This window comes from Notothenia rossii (assembly GCF_949606895.1).
Source record: "Notothenia rossii genome assembly, chromosome: 2".
Lineage (NCBI taxonomy): Eukaryota > Metazoa > Chordata > Actinopteri > Perciformes > Nototheniidae > Notothenia > Notothenia rossii.
In genome coordinates, this window is record NC_136904.1 from 64,054,927 (window position 1) to 64,078,437 (window position 23,511).

A 23,511-nucleotide genomic window follows, 5' to 3' on the forward strand; every position below is an offset into this window, starting at 1 on the left:
TTAACTAAACAAATTATTATTAACTTAACAGAATATTACCACAAATATATACTTCTAATGTGAGCAAAATCATAATAAACAAATTAAATGACAAACTACAATTACTATATGCAAAAGACTGTGTAGCTCTAACACTCCGGCCCCTAATTGGGCATTTATCACAATTACTAGACTTAAAAAACATGGAGCTACACACTAAACATGCATTCTCAGGCACTGATGTCTTCTCTGGCAAACCTATGAAGGAAAGGTGTTATTGATGGAAAGAGACAGAGAGAGAGGCAAAGAGAAAGATAGAGAGTCCATGCGGTCACAGTGTTGCCTCCAGCAGCAGGCACAGCTTCGTCACAGGCCTCTCCAGGATACTGGTCTTTGTTTGGAGACGCACAGAGCGCACATGGCCATTCACATCCGCTCTGACTTCTAAAACTCTCCCCATCATCCAAGATCCTCTTGGGGCTGTAGCGTCTGCCACAAGAACAACATCTCCAGGTATGAGGTTTCTTCTTAGTGCTGTCCATTTTTGTCTCTGTTGCATCAATGGCAGGTACTCAGAAACCCACCTCTTCCAGAAGAGTTGCGCCATGTACTGTATCTGCTTCCATCTTCTCCTAACATACAAATCATTTCTGTCAAACAGTCCTGGTGGCATAACTGGTTTGTTTTTCAACAACAGAACATGATTCGGAGTAAGGGCTTCCAAGTCATTCGCATCATCTGAGGCCTTTGTGATAGGTCTATCATTCAATATTGCCTCAACTTCACAAAACATTGTTTGGAGTCCTTCATCGTCCAAGGTTTGCTGTTTAAGGACTGAGTTAAGCACATTCTTCACTGAGCGAATCAGGCGCTCCCAAACACCACCTTGATGTGAAGCTGATGGGGTGTTGAATCTCCATTCTATGCCGTCCTGAAGAAGGGCTCCTTGGATTTTGTCATGATTCAGAGCAATCATATTCTCCTTGAGCTCACGGCTAGCTCCAATAAAGTTGGTTCCATTGTCAGACCTGAGAGTGGAGACTGGGCCTCGTCTGCAGATGAATCTTCTCACTGAATTTATACAGGAGTCCGTATCCAGCGTGTGTGCTACTTCCAAGTGTACAGCGCGGCTGGTCATACATGTGAAGAGCACTCCATATCTTTTGAGAAGACCCCTGCCTCTTTTAACTTCAATGGGCCCAAAATAATCAACGCCAACATGAGTGAAGGGAGCTTCATCAGGCAACACTCTCTCGACAGGTAAGTCAGACATTTTTTGTTCAAGGAGTCTTCCTCTTTGGCGTCGGCAAACTACACAATCTGATATGACTTTTCTGGCAGCAGAGTTTGCATTTATAATCCAATACTTCCGCATTAATCTGGACAATATGTAGTTTCTTCCAGCATGACCTAGCTGCTGATGAATGTGGCGCAGAATCAATGTGGATACATGCAGGTCTTTGGACAGAATAGCAGGACGTTTAGATTCAACTGGCAGCGAGGACTTGCTAAGCCGACCGCCAACTCTGAGGATCTCACCTTCCATCACTGGGTCCAATCTGTACAGGGGACTGTCTTTGGATATGGTTTTCACACCACTCTGCAGCGAGGTGATTTCCTCCTTGAACCGTTGATGTTGCACATACTGGATGATTGTCAGCTCTGCTCTGGTCACATCTTGAGGTATCAGACTCTGTCCTTTAAGTGTAGACTTAAAGCTCTTCATTTGGCTTTTAACCTGTTGTTGACTGAGTTCAGCAGAAGCACAAAGCTCCTTTCTCTTATGTCCCAATAACACAAGAGTCTCCTTGAACTTAAGAAGCCAAGCAACAGCTACTTGCAGTCTCTTCCAAGATGAAAAGTGATGAATCAGGTGGCTCATAGCATTGTCTGTGTCTTTAACAACAGCATTCACAGTCAAGTCCCTTTTCATCTCAGGGTCAGCACCAGGGATCATCTGAACATCTACGTCCAATTTAGGCCATTCATCCTCGGACTTGTAGAGGAAATCAGGTCCCATCATCCATCTCCTTCCATTCAGGAGGTCCTCTGCCCTCATTCCTCTTGACGCCTCATCTGCAGGGTTCTCCTTAGTCCCTACATACCTCCACTGGTCAACATCAGTTGCCTCTCTGATGACTGCAATTCGATTGGCCACAAAAGTATGGAATCGCCGGCTTTCATTGCATATGTATTTCAGGACTGTTGTGCTGTCGGTCCAAAAAACAGATTTCTCCAGCTTAATCTGCAATTCCTTTCGTAGCATGCGGTCTACTCTAACAGCGAGCACTGCAGCTGTGAGCTCCAAACGAGGAATTGTCATTTGCTTCAGTGGAGCAACTCTGGCCTTCCCCAGAGTAAAAGCAACATGCACTTTATTGTCCTTTTCCAGTCTTAAATACGATACAGTTCCATACCCGACCTCACTGGCATCAGAGAAGTGATGAAGCCGAACAGTGACAGGGTTGCTAAAGTCTTTAGGCTTGACACAGCGATCAATCTTGAACTCCGCCACCTTGTGGAGATCTTCCAACCAGCCAGCCCATTGCTTGGAGAGAACATGGGGAATAGCTTCATCCCATCCAAGATTTTTTCTGCACAATTCTTGCAGTAACATCTTAGCCATCATGCTGAATGGAGCAAGGAAGCCTAATGGGTCGTAGAGGGAGCTGACCACTGAAAGAATTCCTCTTCTCGTCTGCGGTCGCTCTTGTAGAGAGGCCTTAAATCCAAATTGGTCCGTTTCAATGTGCCACTGTAGTCCTAATGTACGCTCAACAGGAAGTTGATCTGTATCCAAATCCAGGTCCATCATGTCCTTTGCTCTTTGGTCTTCGCTGACAGAGCGTAGCACTGCACGACTGTTACTGGCCCACTTTGACAGAGTGAATCCTCCTTTGTGCAAGAGTGCAGTTAAATCATGAATCATTTTCCTAGCTTCCTCTTCTGAGGCCACTGAACGGAGGCAGTCATCGACATAAAAGTTGGTTTTCACTGTACTCACAACCTCTGGAGGGAAGTGTTCTGCGTTGTCCTCTGCAGTCCTCCTCAAGGCATAGTTGGCACAGCCTGGCGATGATGCAGCTCCAAATAAATGCACCTTCATGCGGTATTCCTGTGGTGCCTGTGCGGTGTCACCATTTGGCCACCAAAGGAAGCGGAGAAAGTTGGTGTGCTTATCTGAGACATGAACCTGATGAAACATGGATTGGATGTCGGCCACAATTGCAATAGGCTCCTGCCTAAATCGGACAAGAACTCCAATGAGGCTGTTAGTAAGATCAGGGCCTTGCAAAAGCTGGCTGTTGAGTGATGTTCCTTTGTATGAGGCTGCACAGTCAAACACAACTCTGAGCTTGCCCTTCTGAGGATGATACACCCCATGGTGAGGGATGTACCAAACGTTCCCATTGTTCTGTGTCAGCTGGTCAAGAGGCACTGGTTCAGCATGTTGCTGTGTTATCATTTCACTTAGGAACGTAGTATATTCTTCCTTAAACAGACTGTTCCTATCAAACTTTCTTTTCAGGCTACCCAAGCGCTGTTCTGTAACATAACGATTATCTGGCAGAGTTACATTTTCTTTTCTGAATGGCAGGTCAATGCAATAATGGCCTCCAATTAGTTTTGCTGTGCTACTAACAATATCCATGAACTTAATGTCTTCTCTGGACATTTCCAACTGCTCTTCTGACGACCTCTCATTGAAGTCATGGTTATATTGTTGTACAAGCATTTCTTGCAGGTGTTCAACAGAGATATGGTTTGCTGATACGGAAGAATAGCCACTCTTACTTCTGCAGCCTCCACCATGAAGAGGACCATTAAGGACCCAGCCAACTCTGGTTCTGACAGCATAAGGCCCTTCATTCTGGCTGTTTATCACCTCCCACGGCTCCAAGACCTTCGGGGCGTCAGTTCCAATAAGCAGGTCAACACTTGCATGAATGTCATAGAGTTTTACATCCTTCAAATACAGCCATGGATCAAGATCTGCTTATCGTGGAATGTTAAGAGTAGACACAGGCATAGTTCTTTGAGTTAAAACATCAGGAAGCTCTATAAAATCTTCAGCACCCATACCAGACACTTCAAGACCCGACAAAACGTGAGTATCCACAACTTTTCGTTGTCCCATTGTTTTTAACAGGATGCTTGTCTTCTTACCCCGCAAATCCAGTCTTTTTGCCATGGCTTCAGTACAAAATGTGCCGGAACTGCCCGGATCCAAGAAAGCATATGTATGCATGGTCTTGTTTGTCAGTTTACTTCTGACCTTTACTGCAACAATTGAAAAGGTGGAATCATCTTCCACACCGGCCCCAATGTGGCCACACGTCTGAGAGGTTACATTTGGCTCATTTGGAGGACTCAGAGAAGGTTTGGCTTGTTTTTCGGATGTGCCTTTATCCGGTCTTTCAATGTGGAGGACTCCAGGGTGTTTCTGGTGACATACATAACAATCCAATCGACTCCTGCAGTCTTTGCTTGTATGGCCTACCTTCAGGCAACCGAAACAAATGCCCTTGTCCTTGATGAAGCTGATCTTTTCCCGCTGTACTTTGGCCTTAAACTGCCAGCACTGATCCAGTGTGTGGCTCCTCTGCAGGCAGAACAGACAGCAATGAGTGGAGGTGATTTTATTAGTATATCCTGCAGGCCGTGCCATAGCGTCTTCCCTCATAGGAGTGACATTTGTAGCGTAGCTGCTTCCCTTCCTTCTGTCTCCTGGCTGGCTGCTTTTGATGACTTTGGGGATATTATGTTGAGAGTCTTGGATGTTTCCAAAAACTGGATCTGAGGCAACTTTCACTTGTTTCTCAATACAATTTACGAGATCGATGAATGTAGCCCTCTCCCCCCTTCTTTCCTTCAGATCACATGCAACATTCCTCCATTTTTCTCTCAGTTTGTAAGGAAGTTTTAAAATGATGCTTCTCATGTTAGATGGTAAGTCCAGTTCCCTCATATACCTCACTTGTTCTGTTAGATTTGTACATCCTCGGAGAAACAGAGCGAATGATTGTAATCCTTTGACATCTTCACTTTTAATAGGGGTCCAGTTAAATATTTTCTCCATATAAGCATATGCAACTTTATGTTCATCTCCAAAGTGCTGTGCGAGAAGACTTTTGGCTCTTTGATAGCCTTGATCTGGAGGTAGATGCTGACAACTATGCACAAGGTCTTTAGGCTGCCCCCTAGTGTACTGCTCCAGGAAGTGCAAACAGTCGCTCTGATTGTTGGTTTTCTTCTCTACTGCATTTTCGAAAGCTCTAATGAAGGAGTCATATTGAATAGGGTCTCCATCAAAAACAGGGAGATTTCTTGTAGGGAGAGCAGAGTACATATTTTGCTGAACCAACAATGCAGTGATTTCGTTTTGTTTGTGCATAATGCTCATCATGTCATTCTGATTGTTACCAGCAGTCTGTCTTTCTAGATATGGAGCTTCTGGCTTAGCAGGCCTTTCATCCATTTGTGCAGCATATGCAGATCTTTCTTTTTGCCTTACAACTAGTGCAGGATCAAGGGGGGCTCGGACATGATTTTCATGTGGGACAAAAGTGTTGGCTTGGGGATTTAAACTGATGGACCTTTGAGCTTTGCTTCTCTCCAAATAGGAGTTCATTCCATCAGATCGAGCCGACCCACACCGTGAAGAGTTCCTTTCTAAAACTTGAATCTTTGCATTAGTTGCCGCTAAATCAGTTTCAAGCGCCAATTCCTCCTTTTCCCTACGGAGCCTTTTCTCTTCCCTGCGGAGACTTTCCTCTTCCCTGCGGAGACTTTCCTCTTGTGCTTCAATGTGATGCATCTTTTTTAAACCTTCAGAGCGTTTGAGAAGAACTGCTTTTTCGGCCTCCGCCTTAATGCGCGCTGTGGATGTTGCAGACGTCTTTGATACACCAGTTGCACGTGATTTTACAGAACTTCCTTTTACACTTGAGATGTTAGAAATACTATCCTCAGGTCTTATTTCATCAACACATTCTACGTCGGAAGGTTGAGGTTCAATTGGCTTCGAATATGGACGACCGATTTTAGACAGCCACTGCTTTACCTCTTCAATAAATTCACGACATGATTTCATCTTTTTCTCAAAGTTCGTAGTTTTTGCCTGAAGTGTTTGATCATCTTCTGGTAGAGGCATTTCCATAAACACTTCGTGCAAACTGCATGCATCTTCGTAACACTTAATGAACAAAGCGAGCTGAGCGTTTACTGCATCGGCATTGTCGTTTAATTCTAGTAGAGGACGTATTTTATCCATTAGCTTTTTAGCCTGCTTAGTTTTTGCAGTGCGTTTCTCTTGACAATTTTGCATGTAAAAGCATATTCCTTTTGCGGTCAGTTTAATTGACCGTCTTGATGCTGGCCTTTCCTCATCGGATGCCGCTGACTCGTCACTCATCTTATACACTTGCGGATAACACTGCGGTCCCGCAATCAGGCAATAAGTCGAGCAAAAGGTGGCAACACTATCGAAAACAACTTGGTTTAAAACTAACAGTTCTTTTTCATCCACATAAGTCACAAGCTGGGCCTACACAAGGCTTTATCTTCTCATGAATGAAGGCCGTCTCTTGCGTCAATAATCCAACAAAGCGCACAGCGAATTAAAGCAGTCCAAGTTTATAACTGAGTCTTTTCATAAAATACAGATTTTCACCATCTTCCTATATGGCGTTTTAAAACAGTGTACATACCATGTGGAGATTTCTTAGATCTGGACCAGGTCTTTGTCTCTCAACAGCAGATGCTCCATGAAAAATGATTAAAACAATCCAAGTTCCTTTCCCATCGGAAAGCCCACTCCAATAGCAGGTCCGCAGGATCGTATTCCAAGGAAAGTTCTTCTTTCTTTAATCCATGAGCGGGTTTTTTACTTGATGTAGTGGCCGTTTGTCCTAAACTTAAACTCAAAATAAGTTAAAACCTTCAAACGGATCACTTCTGGCACCCTGGGCAGGTAATGTACGCAGTGTAGAAAGTCAACCAATTTCCAGGCATGGGTTCTGTCGTTGAGGCTGGTTTTATTGTTTTCTCGGTCACAAACAATTCTTTCTCCTTGTACAAACAATCCTCTCTCGTGCTGGTAAAAAACCATGTGCCCATTACCCAGGTGCAAAAACAGGTGGTCTGCCACTTCCTGCCTATATACACCCTTACCTGTGCTCACCACTACCCCCAGGTGTCTAAACCAAAAATCACACTAAATAAATTAACCCAAATAAAGACTAACATATAAAGCAAAGAAATTAACTAAACAAATTATTATTAACTTAACAGAATATTACCACAAATATATACTTCTAATGTGAGCAAAATCATAATAAACAAATTAAATGACAAACTACAATTACTATATGCAAAAGACTGTGTAGCTCTAACATTCAGATTTTCCGATAAGGTTCTCTTGTATATCGGTATGTATCTCCGTATGTGTTTTTAAACGCCTTGTTCCATATTGTAGGACTCTGACATCCATGTGTGTATCTGCTAGTTGCAGCATCATTGCAGCCACATCACACTTATATTGAGTACAAGTTTCAAGTCAAGATGCCATTGTTTTAAGGCTGCAAGATTAAATCAAACAGAAAATAACTACATGTAATTTATACACATCTCCCTGTAATACAGCATGTATATATTTGTTATTTTCTGAATCCCAGGTATCTGCACTAGAATCTAAAATAATCCTTGAGGCTTTGAACAAAGATGTTCAGTGTGTTTTGTAATGATGAACCCACTAATGGGACTGACCAGTTTGAAGAGTATAATGCAATGACTTAAATTAGAAAATCTTTAGAATATGGCTAGTTTGTGCAGAATTAGTATGCAAGTTACTAGCCTCGGCATATAAGGCACTTAAATGTGGACTTGAGGGTGGACACCTGCTCAGTCGTCAGGGCCACCGTGCTGGCCTTATTGGCCTGGGCGTACTGGCTGAGGTCCCACAGGTCCTGTGTGATTGCTGGCAGCTCCTCTGCTGCCAGCACCAGCTCCTTCTCCACAGTATCAGAATCAATACCACTCGGGGGTTAACAAAAGTGTTAGTTTAGATGCAACACATCACACACATTCCCTCTCCACATAAATGATTTTCATCATGTAACGTGTTAATGTTTATTCAGCATAATATAGGTCATCATTACTTCATGTAACTTATTTATGACTCTATGACTTCACTTTATTTTCCAACTATAGCATTACTATATTGTTTCTGACTGAAATTCTCTCCGTAAATATTTGCTTGTGTTGTCACTTAGTAAGGTGGTGTTCAAACAGGGTATATGCAGGAATCCTGAAGTCAAATGTAAAACCTTTTAAGACCTTTCTTAAGACCCTTTCCATACATTTTAAGACCTCATCACCACTTGGAGTTCTAATTGGCGACACACTTTACATCACATTTACTATATACAGTATTGATTGTCCTTCCTCCTTATCTTCCAACCATTTGGACGCAGACTTGCATTTCCCCATAACGATATTGTTTAACAACCGGCGTGAACGGACCTTCGCGCGCTATGAAGCATTGAGCGTGCGATGTACTGTTCAGATGACGTCAAATCCAACGGGATGCCATAAATAAACTACACAGAATCACACTACACACCTACGCAATGATTAAATTCAGGCAGACTGTAGAATACAACCTCTTTGGACAATTTATATACTTATTGAGAACAAGCTACAAAATGTAATACCTTGGAAAATGCCCGTTTAATACTTTTTAAGACCCTGCGGACACCCTGTCAAAGGTGATTTGAAATTAACATTCAGATGAACATGGGGAGACTATGTTCTGCGTTTTTAAACGAAGGGAAATAACTCTTTAACAACAGAACAGGAACAAAACACAACTGTGACCTATGTGCAGCACACACAGACCAGTCAGTCCATTTCTGGGGAGTAGCTACCTTGTGCTAGTTATATTAAAGTTGATGTTTTACTACTGGCTGTGTCAAACATATCTAAAATGAGCTAAATCCCCAGGAACATGTTGAACCAGACGGTAACTAAGACAGTAACACTCCATCCTGAACTCACTGTGGGGCCTACCTTCATGGACCTGAAGCATAACACCCTGACACTAAAATACAAAGTATGTTCATTAAGAATGCACATACTGTCCCTTCTCTGTCTTTCAATGTAGTCAAACTTGTTGAAGAAAAACAATAAGTTAAACATTACAGAAATAAAAGCTTAATTACTCATCCTCCTTCCTCCTAATTGTAAGTACAACTTGAAACATTTCTCCCGCTTGCTGCTGGGTGCAGGTGAAAGTAGGGCGACATTTCTGTTCACATCGCTGACATTTGTCACAGGCAAATCTTGTAGGTATCGCAACAAATATGATGTTATCAAACAGCGACAAGCTGGACACTGGATTGACCAAATAACTACACACTCTTATGTACATTATAGACGTTATTCAAAACCGACAGCCTGTGTGTTGTTTGCTAAACACTGCCATTGAAATACCACACTCACTTATCAAACTCCTGCCCCCAGAATGCACATGTTAAAAGCCATGTAACCAATCACTTAGAAACCTGGGGCCGTATTCACAAAGGATCTTAGGGCTAAAAGTAGCTCCTAACTGGCGAATTTAGGAGAAACTCCTAAACATAATGGGCGGGTCAGTCTTAACTTTAGGACTCCTAATTGTATTCACTCAGAGCAATTCACAAAGTATTTTAGGCCTAAAAGTAGCACCTAAGTTTAGGAGAGCTTAAAAGTCCTCGAGAGGACTCCTAACTCAGTAAGACCTATTCACAAAGAATCTGAAAATGGCCGCGAGACGAAATGTTTTGGAGACAATGGAAGACTGTGAATTGATCAAGAGATATGGCTAAATCGTGAGGGTATCAAAATTGTTGTGGAATTAGTGCGGGATGCAATAACATCCCCGACTAACAGGAATAACCCGATTAGTCCGGAAATAAAATGTTTGGCAACACTACGATATTTAGCAACAGGGAAAATGCAACTTTGCAATGCCGACGATTTAGGGATATCGCAACCATCAGTCAGCCGTGCCATAAACCAAACCATCAACGCGCTCTCTAGACCACATATCATCCAACAGTTTATCCGGTTTTCTTTGGACAATCAACAACTACACAGGATCAAAGCCAACTTCATGGCAATTGCAGGTATGCCCGGTGTGGTCGGTGCTATTGACGGGACGCACATAAAAATAATTGCGCCATCAAAAGATGAGGACGTGTTCGTCAATAGAAAGAAAGTACATTCCATCAACACGCAGATTGTTTTCATTCATCATGATAGGGGGACTTGAACGGAGGTATGGGCTGTTATTGAAAGTGTTTAAGTGCTGGAAATATGCTCATTGGATAATAGTTTGCAGGGTGCTTTTAATTGCCCCCTTGATTTAATGCAATTTACGTATTTTTATTGTTTGCTCTCTCTCTTTAACGTGCATATACAACGTCATTATCGTGGTCTGCACAAACTTTTCATCATGCGTGTATTCTGCTAACTGCACTGTCCATAACTATTTGATAGGAATACATTTCTAGCCTAGGCTATTTCCTTGTTTTTCGGTGATTTAGTGGGCTCGTTTGTGGGATGTTGCGGATGAGTTTCACCGAGACCGCCTGCTCTGAACAACCAATCACCGTACTGACCGCTTCTAGACTCATGCACGAGAATCAACGTCATCCATAGCAACGGCGCGTCACTCTTAGTTCACTCTTAGTGATTTATCCTTAGTATGAGTAGGTCTCAGCGGCTTTGTGAATAACTTTTAAGAAAAAACTCCTACGTAAAATGTTTTAGCGCGAGTTAGGAGCACTCCTAGCGGTAAGATAAAATGCTTTGTGAATACGGCCCCTGAGCTTGAACACTTTGTTGTGCACAACAATGGAGGCCACTTTTGGAGAGAGAGTTAGAGGAAGAGGTAAATGCAATATACTGTATGTTGTCTTCAGTACCATACAGTAACTATGTTCATCTCATCTTCACTCTTAGTCATTTTGTCTGATACTGTTATGAGTATTGAGAATAAACCTATTTGTGTGTTTCCACATTGCATGTGTTCATTGATTCATAGTCCATATTTACAGCGTGCTACAAATGAAAATGCCTACAACTTTGACTTGAATGTCTTGTTTATTAATCAACTAATGGACAGTGATTCAATTCAGTTCATGTAAGCCTACCACACACATTCCTCTTTTGAGAGTCTAGTGATTATGGCCTGCATGTCTTTCTTTTGTAACTCAGCTGTCAGCTTCTTAGCAGTTTAGACAAACATCAAATTCATAATGTAGACTAGTTGGACAAAATCATGCTCAACTGTTCCATTACTGTATGAACTGTTTTAGGGGTCGACTGATATATCGTTCTCCCACTTGCTGTTGGGTACAGGTGAAAGTAGGATGACATTTCTGTTCACATCGCTGACATTTGTCACAGGTAAATCTTGCAGGTATGCAACAAAAATGACGTTGTCACACACCAACAAGCTGGATTGCATAGTTGTATTAATCTCTAAACGCATATCTGCATGTGAATACAGGAATACACGTATCCTCGTCAGACTTCTGGGTTCCAGAGTTGAACTTTTACAGCATTGCCATTATATCCTCGTGTCTTTTATTTTGAAATATGTTCTTTGACTTTCGGTCCACCGGACTGCTTTTCTTCAATCTTCAATACAAAACGGAAAATTGAATGAAGTTTTTATCAAAAACCAAAACCAGACCGTTTTTTTATTAGGTCTTCTTGTTATCCATTTTTTATTCAGACAACAAAAATGGGGAAACGGCTTTGGTTTCCCGTTTTTTTTTTTTATTTAAAACGAAAAAAGGCTGGTATTTTCGTTTTTTTTATTCAAACGAAAAATCAAACTAACAAAACGTACAGACTTTTTTTTTTAGGTTTTCTCTTTATCCATCTTTTTATTCAGACAACAACGACTGCGGGAAAACGGCTTTGGTTTCCCGTTTTTTCGTTTTAAATAAAAAACGAAAAAAGGCTGGTATTTTCGTTTTCTGGCTTTCCGTTTAAACAAAAAATCAAGCTGACAAAACGTACACGGACCGTGTATGTTTTGGTCATTGGATTTTCTTTTCACAAATGGAAATTCAAAAACAAAAAACTACTGGATATTAGATTTTCGTTTTCAAATTGAAAACCAAAATTGAAATACAAGGCGTTTTTCTTTATCATGGTCAAAAATGGATTAACTAAACTTAAAAAACGGGATAATTTTCATGTTCTACTTCTCAAAACAAAAAATAAAATCACTAGAAAACAGAAACAAAACAAAAAAACATTTTTTTCATATTCTGCTACCGGAAGTTGTCTTTCAAAATAAGAGCGCAGATGAGGACGGTCAATCCGTGTATCTACGGTCCATTTGTTTTCACAACGAAAACAGCCAAGACACATATTGAGCCCAGAAAATGAATGTTATTAAGGGCTGGAAATATAATAGGCCTGTGTCTAAAATGGACAACATTGTTAGGAGATTTCAACTATACAGCGATTCTGCACTGCGGTAAACTCAGCCGTCTCTCGAGTTTGTTATTATTTTTTCTGCCAATAGTTCTTCGTGAGATCGATCCTGTTGGACTCAGTACTAGTGAAACTACTCCCACAACAAGTACTATGAAGTTGTTACTGTGTACTTTTTGGGTAATCCTCTGTCAATGTCCCCTCCTGAGAACAAGAATGCATGTTTCTCTGCTATTTTGAATCAGCGTTAAAACACCTTTCTTCATGAGACTGATATTGTTGGACAGAGTAACTGCGGTCAACTCAGCCGTCTCTCGCGTTTGCTTGGTCAAATGAGCAGTTCTTCATCTTTGAGTGCGCGATTTATAGCGCCTTTACGGTAATTGCCGAGAAGTGGCACGAACGCAAGAGAATGCATGTTTTTTTCTGCTATCAACAATAAAATTGGTACTTTTGGACTCAGTACTTTTTAGACTATTACCACAAATACAATCAAGTACTTTTACTGTGTACTTTTTTAGTAATACCCTGTCAAACTCCCATGCTGAGTGCATGTTTTCTGCCATCTTTGATGAGAGATAAAATCATTTTTTGCCATAAGTTCTCTGTGAAAGATGTACTGTTGGACTCAGTACTACTTGGACTACCACCACAAGTACAGTCAAGTACTTTTATCGTGTACTTTTTGAGTAATACCCTGTCAAACTCCCATGCAGAGTACAATAATGCATGTTTTCTGCCATCTTTGATGAGAGATAAAATCATTTTTTGCCATAAGTTCTCAGTGAAAGTGGTACTGCTGGATAGAGTGCTACTAGGACTACTACCACAAGTACAATCAAATACTTTGATCGTTTACTTTTTGAGTAATACCCTGTCAAACTCCCCTCCAGAGTACAATCATTAATGTATTCTGCTATAGACCTGGTAGGACAACCACTTGGAGCTTAATGCTCTCATGACAGTGGAGACTGTTGTGGACTTTAGGAAGAACGCAGCCCCACCCGCCCCCATCACTCTGTGTGACTCCCCAGTCACTGCTATGAAGTCTTTCCGCTTCCTGGGCACCATCATCGCCCAGGAACTCAAGTGGGAGCAGAACATCAGCTCCCTCATCCAAAAAGCCCAGCAGAGGATGTTCTTCCTGAAGCAGCTGAAGAAATTCAACCTGCCACAGACGATGGTGAACTTCTACACCTCCATCATCGAGTCAATCCTCACCTCCTCCATCACCATCTGGTACGCTGCAGCCACAGACAAGGATAAGGGCAGGCTGCAGCGTGTCATCAGCTCTGCAGAGAGGGTGTTTGCCATCCCTCCAGGACCTGCACGCCTCCAGGACCCTGAGGCGGGAAGATAGTGGCTGACCCTTCCCACCCTGGACACAAGCTATTCACCTCCCTCCCCTCTGGCAGGAGGCTGCGCTCCATCAGGACCAAAACCTCTCTCCATCAGGACCAGTCAACGTCTTCAGCCTCCAGCACACTTTCCCTGTACAAGGCTCATTCCCAATGATCACAACAACTCATATTATGTCTGTCATTAAAGTTACCCATTATAACAATTGTCTTTCCTTTATTCTCTTGTCTCTTCTCTTGAATGAATTACAATAGTCCTGTCTTTAACAAAATGTAAAGTCCTTCTACTGCACCTTTTGAAGACTCCAAAACAGGCATTTGTACTGAATGTGTTGCAGTATTACAGCTTCAACGGTCAGCGGACCAAATGGAGGAGAAAGATACAGAATGTCCTCATCCAAATCGAGGAGGAATCCTCCAAACAAGATCTATCTGCAATTCATGATGGCACATTTCAAGGGAAAAGAAGAGGCTCTTTTCCTTTTGGCTGATGTAAGTGGAGTTATACATTTTGATTTTGTGCAATGAAAATGTATGTATGCCTTTCAAATATTACATTGTATTGTACATTAGTCTGAACATATTATTGTGTGTGTGTATGTGTAGGACTGTAACCAAGGATGAAATTGAGGCCCAACTGACCCTACCAGGCACACCAAGGCTCATCATGTTAGGTAAGGTATTTTGTTTGACACTTTACTTTTGACATGTAAAGCTGAACATGTATTTTAATTCCACATGTTTTGTATGTGTGCTTCATACATATGATCTCTATAGTATTTAATTATTTCAGTTTTAAAGTAGAAAACATTTTCAATGATATGCTGACTTTTCCATTTTGTCCACTTCTCTTGCAGGGGACCCTTTTACTTTCACATAATTACAGAAGATTTACTGTTGTCATTTGATGTTGTGACCTCACTACTTGTGATTTTGTATTTTAATTGGTCGGTTGTATTTGAATCTGTCATGAACTATCCAATGTAAACTGTCATGAACTGTTGTATTGCTGTAAACTCCCCTGTATTTTTTTTTACAGTGTAAAACCTGACCTTACCCAGTCAGTGTGGGTGTGATGTGGCATTGAGCCGGGTGGTTTTCTGCCGGCGAACATGGCACAGTTGACTTCTTTGTCAAACACTGATGAAAATAAAATGCTAATGTTATATCTCAAGTACAACAATATCACAATTTAATTGAAATTAACATTGAAAATGTTTATGTAATTTATGTGCCAGTGTGTCCATGGTTTTGAGTCTGTGTGTGTTTTGAGCACAGCGCCGTCTGCTTTTTGCAGTACAGTAACTAAAGTAGGATTAAGCATACATACCGGTAGTTTCTGTGGACCTGTGTTCCCGTTTTGTGAGTGCACTGCGCGCGTGCGCACTTGTGTGGCATTGTTTGGACCTAATTAAAATAGCGTCCCCCCAGTAAAAAAATTCCCACTACACCACTGGTCGTTTGTACATTTTGATGGCAGAAAAGACAGGGAAATGTCTTGTTATTCTATTAAGGAATCTATATAATATACTTAATCGATAAGATCTGAGAATAATAATATTAATAATAATAGATAAAATCTGCAGACAACAACGGCCTATACAGACATAAATAAGACAGTCTTTGGTTTCTACTTGTTTAACTTACTTGTACTTTGTTTTGTCTAGTTTCTGAACAGATATGAGCTGTGAGCTTGAATGCTAGCTCCGCCTACACAGCGTTACTACAGTGTAACGGCCCATCTACACTACAGGCATGAAAAAATCTTGAAGCTGGGCGTGTCTGAAGCTTGGCGATTTTTTGCGAGCAACCAATCACATGAATCTCCCGCCCCCGACATACAAAGCAATAGCAATGTTAAAACGAAGTAAACTGGATATAAACTCTCCAAACAGGCGAAAAAACTATCAGTTTCACCCACTGTCTCTGCCACCTCCCTCCATGCCTGGTTCCTCCGGTTTGTATCCCGGTAAATAGTTCCGGTCGTAAAGAACCGGCTGATTTGCTACCGTAATATCTCGTTTGGAATATGAGGAAATGAACTGCGGTCTGGCTCTCCCAGCTTGCACGCGGTTGGATTGGCTGAGCTTGCACTGGCGGGATTTGCATAAACGGAATTTGATTGGCTGATGCCAAGCATCGAGCCTCAAAAGTTGAACATTGTTCAACTTTTGATGCCGATAGATGCTCGTGATGCTTGCAAAGCCATGCCATGCTCCCCACAATGCAGTTCGGCGAAGATTAAAAATCTTCTACGTCACCCCATTCAAGTGAATGGGCGAAGCGTTGAAAGCATTTTTTGATGCCTGTAGTGTAGACGTACCGTTACTGCCCCAGCTACTGAACTGTAATAGAGAACCGCAGTGACGCGTCTTAAAACCCGGAAGTAAGTTAGCATTTTTAGCACTTCCGGTTCCTTCCTCAAAAAGCAATGAATTTTTTCCATAGGGTTTTGGAAAATAGCTCGAAATAAGGTCTGTGGTTGACACAAATTTAAGAGGTAATTGACGTTTTGTTCTACGACATTAAATACATCAGCAGTGACCCCACTGGGGATTTTTGAAGAGTTTACGTGTCTGAAAAACGATGGTTGTTACCGAATGGCTGAATAGAACTACAGAAATTGTCGAGGCCTCTGTACGTCATTACGCCGAACACGTAAACACTCCCGCTAAGTTTGTTTTCCCCTGTGTTGTGCTTGAAAGCAAGTACCTGCCTATCTTTAGTATCTGTATATCTATATCTGACCATTAGAATCTGTATTTTTGAAATTGTCGTTTTTAACACCGTAGTTTTACAAATTATAGAATAATTAATTACCAGTGTTTTCCAATTTTACTTGGCAGTTAGTTTCGTTGGCTAATGTTAGCTAAAGCTAGCGCTACTAGTTAGCTACGCAATGGTTTGTTGCTTTGCTCCGGGTTGCAGCCACAGGTCTTCGCATGAAACGTGCTTGTTCTATCGTTTCCCGGCCAATGTTTTCCAAAGGAGAGTCTGGATTCGTGCCATGAGGTAAGCTGACGTTTCATTTTTGTCCATGTCACGGTGAAATGTAAATAATGGGTAGTGACTGTATCGCCGTTATAGAGCTGGCACTGCTGAAAAGACCGCAAAATAAGTAAAGATAATGAATACATCCTATTAAAACCTGTGTGGCTTATATGATAAGTCTTATTAGTACAAGCAGCATAACGTTTCACCATGTAACTAAAGATTGTAGTCAGGGAAATCAGTTTGACATATTGAACTAATAACAAATCACCTCTGGCTGGCAGAGAACTCTCTGCTCCATAGCTTCTCTTGGACGTAAAATCACATGTACATTTTACATTTATATTCAATTTAATATTCCATCCCTCACATACTTTTGTATATATAATAACTTATATTTTGTTTTTCTTGTTATGCTGCTGCAACACAAACATTTCCCAAATTGGGATCAATACAGTAATATCTTATCTTAATTCAGAAATATAACTATTATAATTACTGTAGCAGCTGACACCTATTTTCAATATGGATTAATCTACCATTTATTTCTTTAGTTCAATTTTCATCTATAAAAATGTCAAAATAGTGAAAATGTTCACGAGACTTATCAAAGTGCAAGGTTATATCTTTAGATGTTTTGTTTTAGATGTTTTTGTTTTGTTTTATGTCTTAATGCTCTTACAGTATATGTGACGGTGTGACTTCCATGAAACTATATTTTATATCTTCCCAACAGATGAGCTGACAGGAAACCTAACACTCTAACAACCACAACATTGCAAAGGCGAGTAAATGTAAATTAAAAACAATTCACAATTATTTATTTTTTTCTTCCTTGCAGTGAGGTGAAGCTGACCTTGCACTTGGTGCCAGTAAGGATGTTCCTCACGCAGGCTGAATGTTTCTCCTTCCTTACTGACACAGAAGCCCTTGATTTGCAATGCTTCACTAATTGTCATTTCCCTGGCTCCGTAGGGACACTTTACCTCCAGCACAGCGGAAGACCCTACCTGACCATCCGGAGATGCCCCCAACAATCCTGATAGGGAGAGCCACAAATCTGACTCATGGACCTGCATCTGAGTTGCAGTGGTGAATGCCCTGACGCCCTCACATTCATTCATAGTCCCCCACTGTACAGACAAAACACCATCAAGGGCCTGTTGTTGCCCTAGCACCCTGGCAATAAAGGAAGCAGTCACACGCATTGACCTCAGGACAGCTCCAAAGTTGCTGGCAGTCAACCTTCCTTTCCTGAACAAATGCCAGTTTGGGTTGGTTCGCTGACCAGTGGTAGCCACCTGAATTGCCCTCTGTTGCTCTTCAGACAATGCCATGCTTGCCAAAATTGCCTCAGGTCCCTGATGCCCAACAGATTTGATAATTTCAGGAACAGTAAGTGTTTCCAAGCTGTAGTGTTCCTCTTCTGGCTCGGGGGAGAGAAACCAAGAAATTCCTGAGAACCTGCCCCCGAGTCTGTCCCTCAGCCAGTCACGATCTTCGGAGGTGGGCTCCCTTGTCAGCGGGTTCAATTTTTTATTGGTTTCAACAGTCACATTAAAACAGTTACTAAATCAGCTTACTATCACCTAAAGAACATATCTAGGATTAAAAGACTAATGTCACAGCAGGATTTGGAAAAATGTGTCCATGCTTTTATCTTCAGTAGACTGGACTACTGCAATGGTGTCTTCACAGGTCTCACTAAAAAATCTATTAGAAAGCTGCAGCTGATTCAGAACACCGCTGCTCGATTCCTCACTAACACTAAGAAAGAGGATCACATCACTCCTGTTCTGAAGTCTTTACACTGGCTTCCTGTGTGTCAAAGAATAGATTTCAAAATACTGCTGCTGTTTATAAAGCACTGAATGGTTTAGGACCAAAATGCATTTCTGACCTCCTGCTAAATTATGAACCATCCAGATCTCTCAGGTCTTCAGGGACGGGTCAGCTTTCTGTCCCCAGAGTCAGAACTAAACACGGTAAAGCAGCGTACAGTTATTATGCTCCAAATATCTGGAGCAAACTCCCAGAAACCTGCAGGTCCGCTGCAACTTACTACTTTTAAATCCAGGCTGAGGACTTTTCTTTTTGTCGCTGCTTTTAATTGAACTATTCATATCTTAGACTGCACTGTAACTTTGATCCATGTATTTTTTCTTTTAATGTTTATTTTATGAGCTTTTCTTTTTAATGACTGATTTTAAATGCCATTTTCTTAATGTCTTTCATTTTTTGTAAAGCACTTTGAATTGCCTTGTGTTGAAAAGTGCTATATAAATAAACTTGCCTTGCCTTGCCTAATAAAGATTTCATGTGACACATACAATTGATTTGTTGATGGGAATTAATGTGAATAAATTAACTCGGTCTTAAAAGGTTAACGGTACTCTTGCTATCACTACTCACCGACACTATAAACCTTGTCCCTCATGCTAGCCCTGACAACACCGGTAAGCACACCTTCATCTAGGCTGCACTGTTACGTGTCCTGACTTGTAGTGGTTCTCTCCTCTATCTACACTCTTCTTGTCATCTTTGTAAAACGATATCAGACTGGTAATTGACAAAGCCATGACTTCTAGTTAAATTCAGTGTGGCTAAAATGAAAAGCTCTGTTAAAATATGCAAGCACGCAAAAGTCAAATTCAGCTTTATTGTCAAAAATTCTACATGTGTTATACATCCAGAAATATCGAAATATCGTTTCCCACAGTGTGACATGTATACATAAAACAAAAAGGGCCTAGATAAACGTGGTATACATTAAACAAAACGGGCCTAGATAACCGGGGTATACAGTTTAAAATGTTAATATATTTAAAGTGTTCAAAGTGCAGTTTCAGTGCAAGTCAGTTGAAACGATCTTAAGTTGGCGTGACGTTGAAGTCGTGCGACCCTGCTGCTGTACTGGCTTGTAGTTCGTTTATAGCATAACGTTAGCATTTCGCTTTTGGCGACTAGATTTATGATTCAAAAATTATAAAAGTAGGGTTGACATGTGGAGATTATCCGGCTGAACAAAACGTGATCCCTCTCTTAAATGTGTGTCAACCACAGACCTTATTTCGAGCTATTTTCCAAAATCCTATGGAGAATTTGCATTGGTTTTTCGCGAAAGAACCGGAAGAAGTTTACTTCCGGGTTTTACGACGCGTCACTGCGGTTCTCTATAGAGAACCGCAGTGACGCGTCTTAAAACCCGGAAGTAAGTTAGCATTTTTAGCACTTCCGGTTCCTTCCTCAAAAAGCAATGAATTTTTTCCATAGGGTTTTGGAAAATAGCTCGAAATAAGGTCTGTGGTTGACACAAATTTAAGAGGTAATTGACGTTTTGTTCTACGACATTAAATACATCAGCAGTGACCCCACTGGGGATTTTTGAAGAGTTTACTTGTCTAAAAAACGATGGTTGTTACCGAATGGCTGAATAGGACTACAGAAATTGTCGAGGCCGTTGTACGTCATTACGCCGAACACGTAAACACTCCCGCTAAGTTTCTTTTCCCCTGTGTTGTGCTTGAAAGCAAGTACCTGCCTATCTTTAGTATCTGTATATCTATATCTGGCCATTAGAATCTGTATTTTTGAAATTGTCGTTTTTAACACCGTAGTTTTACAAATTATAGAATAATTAATTACAGTGTTTTCCAATTTTACTTGGCAGTTAGTTTCGTTGGCTAACGTTAGCTAAAGCTAGCGCTACTAGTTAGCTACGCAATGGTTTGTTGCTTTTGCTCCGGGTTGCAGCCACAGGTCTTCGCATGAAACGTGCTTGTTCTATCGTTTCCCGGCCAATGTTTTCCAAAGGAGAGTCTGGATTCGTGCCATGAGGTAAGCTGACGTTACATTTTTGTCCATGTCACGGTGAAATGTAAATAATGGGTAGTGACTGTATCGCCGTTATAGAGATGGCACTGCTGAAAAGACCGCAACATAAGTAAAGATAATGAATACATCCTATTAAAACCTGTGTGGCTTATATGATAAGTCTTATTAGTACAAGCAGCATAACGTTTCACCATGTAACTAAAGATTGTAGTCAGGGAAATCAGTTTGACATATTGAACTAATAACCAATCACCTCTGGCTGGCAGAGAACTCTCTGCTCCATAGCTTCTCTTGGACGTAAAATCACATGTACATTTTACATTTATATTCAATTTAATATTCCATCCCTCACATACTTTTGTATATATAATAACTTATAATTTGTTTTTCTTGTTATGCTGCTGCAACACAAACATTTCCCAAATTGGGATCAATACAGTAATATCTTATCTTAATTAATTAAGAAATATAACTATTATAATTAGTGTAGCAGCTGACACCTATTTTCAATATGGATTAATCTACCATTTATTTCTTTAGTTCAATTTTCATCTATAAAAATGTCAAAATAGTGAAAATGTTCACGAGACTTATCAAAGTGCAAGGTTATATCTTTAGATGTTTTGTTTTAGCCTATGTACTTTATGTCTTAATGCTCTTACAGTATATGTGACGGTGTGACTTCCATGAAACTATATTTTATATCTTCCCAACAGATGAGCTGACAGGAAACCTAACACTCTAACAACCACAACATTGCAAAGGCGAGTAAATGTAAATTAAAAACAATTCACAATTATTTATTTTTTTCTTCCTTGCAGTGAGGTGAAGCTGACCTTGCACTTGGTGCCAGTAAGGATGTTCCTCACGCAGGCTGAATGTTTCTCCTTCCTTACTGACACAGAAGCCCTTGATTTGCAATGCTTCACTAATTGTCATTTCCCTGGCTCCGTAGGGACACTTTACCTCCAGCACAGCGGAAGACCCTACCTGACCATCCGGAGATGCCCCCAACAATCCTGATAGGGAGAGCCACAAATCTGACTCATGGACCTGCATCTGAGTTGCAGTGGTGAATGCCCTGACGCCCTCACATTCATTCATAGTCCCCCACTGTACAGACAAAACACCATCAAGGGCCTGTTGTTGCCCTAGCACCCTGGCAATAAAGGAAGCAGTCACACGCATTGACCTCAGGACAGCTCCAAAGTTGCTGGCAGTCAACCTTCCTTTCCTGAACAAATGCCAGTTTGGGTTGGTTCGCTGACCAGTGGTAGCCACCTGAATTGCCCTCTGTTGCTCTTCAGACAATGCCATGCTTGCCAAAATTGCCTCAGGTCCCTGATGCCCAACAGATTTGATAATTTCAGGAACAGTAAGTGTTTCCAAGCTGTAGTGTTCCTCTTCTGGCTCGGGGGAGAGAAACCAAGAAATTCCTGAGAACCTGCCCCCGAGTCTGTCCCTCAGCCAGTCACGATCTTCGGAGGTGGGCTCCCTTGTCAGCGGGTTCAATTTTTTATTGGTTTCAACAGTCACATTAAAACAGTTACTAAATCAGCTTACTATCACCTAAAGAACATATCTAGGATTAAAAGACTAATGTCACAGCAGGATTTGGAAAAATGTGTCCATGCTTTTATCTTCAGTAGACTGGACTACTGCAATGGTGTCTTCACAGGTCTCACTAAAAAATCTATTAGAAAGCTGCAGCTGATTCAGAACACCGCTGCTCGATTCCTCACTAACACTAAGAAAGAGGATCACATCACTCCTGTTCTGAAGTCTTTACACTGGCTTCCTGTGTGTCAAAGAATAGATTTCAAAATACTGCTGCTGTTTATAAAGCACTGAATGGTTTAGGACCAAAATGCATTTCTGACCTCCTGCTAAATTATGAACCATCCAGATCTCTCAGGTCTTCAGGGACGGGTCAGCTTTCTGTCCCCAGAGTCAGAACTAAACACGGTAAAGCAGCGTACAGTTATTATGCTCCAAATATCTGGAGCAAACTCCCAGAAACCTGCAGGTCCGCTGCAACTTACTACTTTTAAATCCAGGCTGAGGACTTTTCTTTTTGTCGCTGCTTTTAATTGAACTATTCATATCTTAGACTGCACTGTAACTTTTATCCATGTATTTTTTCTTTTAATGTTTATTTTATTAGCTTTTCTTTTTAATGACTGATTTTAAATGCCATTTTCTTAATGTCTTTCATTTTTTGTAAAGCACTTTGAATTGCCTTGTGTTGAAAAGTGCTATATAAATAAACTTGCCTTGCCTTGCCTAATAAAGATTTCATGTGACACATAAAATTGATTTGTTGATGGGAATTAATGTGAATAAATTAACTCGGTCTTAAAAGGTTAACGGTACTCTTGCTATCACTACTCACCGACACTATAAACCTTGTCCCTCATGCTAGCCCTGACAACACCGGTAAGCACACCTTCATCTAGGCTGCACTGTTACGTGTCCTGACTTGTAGTGGTTCTCTCCTCTATCTACACTCTTCTTGTCATCTTTGTAAAACGATATCAGACTGGTAATTGACACAGCCATGACTTCTAGTTAAATTCAGTGTGGCTAAAATGAAAAGCTCTGTTAAAATATGCAAGCACGCGAAAGTCAAATTCAGCTTTATTGTCAAAAATTCTACATGTGTTATACATCCAGAAATATCGAAATATCGTTTCCCACAGTGTGACATGTACAGTAAACATAAAACAAAAAGGGCCTAGATAAACGTGGTAGGCCTATACATTAAACAAAACGGGCCTAGATAACCGGGGTATACAGTTTAAAATGTTTATATATTTAAAGTGTTCAAAGTGCAGTTTCAGTGCAAGTCAGTTGA

General features: G+C 41.0%; 1 protein-coding gene and 2 long non-coding RNA genes across 3 annotated transcripts in view; 2 read left to right on the forward strand and 1 right to left on the reverse strand.

Annotated features, from left to right (window-relative positions):
- LOC307028815 (uncharacterized protein) overlaps positions 1–23,511 on the reverse strand; it is a 226,970-nt gene that overhangs the window by 164,821 nt on the left and 38,638 nt on the right. The gene's annotated exons all lie outside the window — the stretch shown is intronic.
- LOC307030276 lies at positions 16,439–19,339 on the forward strand. Its single transcript, XR_013805604.1, has 3 exons — positions 16,439–16,844; positions 17,560–17,607; positions 17,799–19,339. It is a non-coding gene; the product is annotated as an uncharacterized lncRNA (long non-coding RNA).
- LOC307029549 lies at positions 20,559–22,153 on the forward strand. Its single transcript, XR_013805395.1, has 3 exons — positions 20,559–20,660; positions 21,374–21,421; positions 21,613–22,153. It is a non-coding gene; the product is annotated as an uncharacterized lncRNA (long non-coding RNA).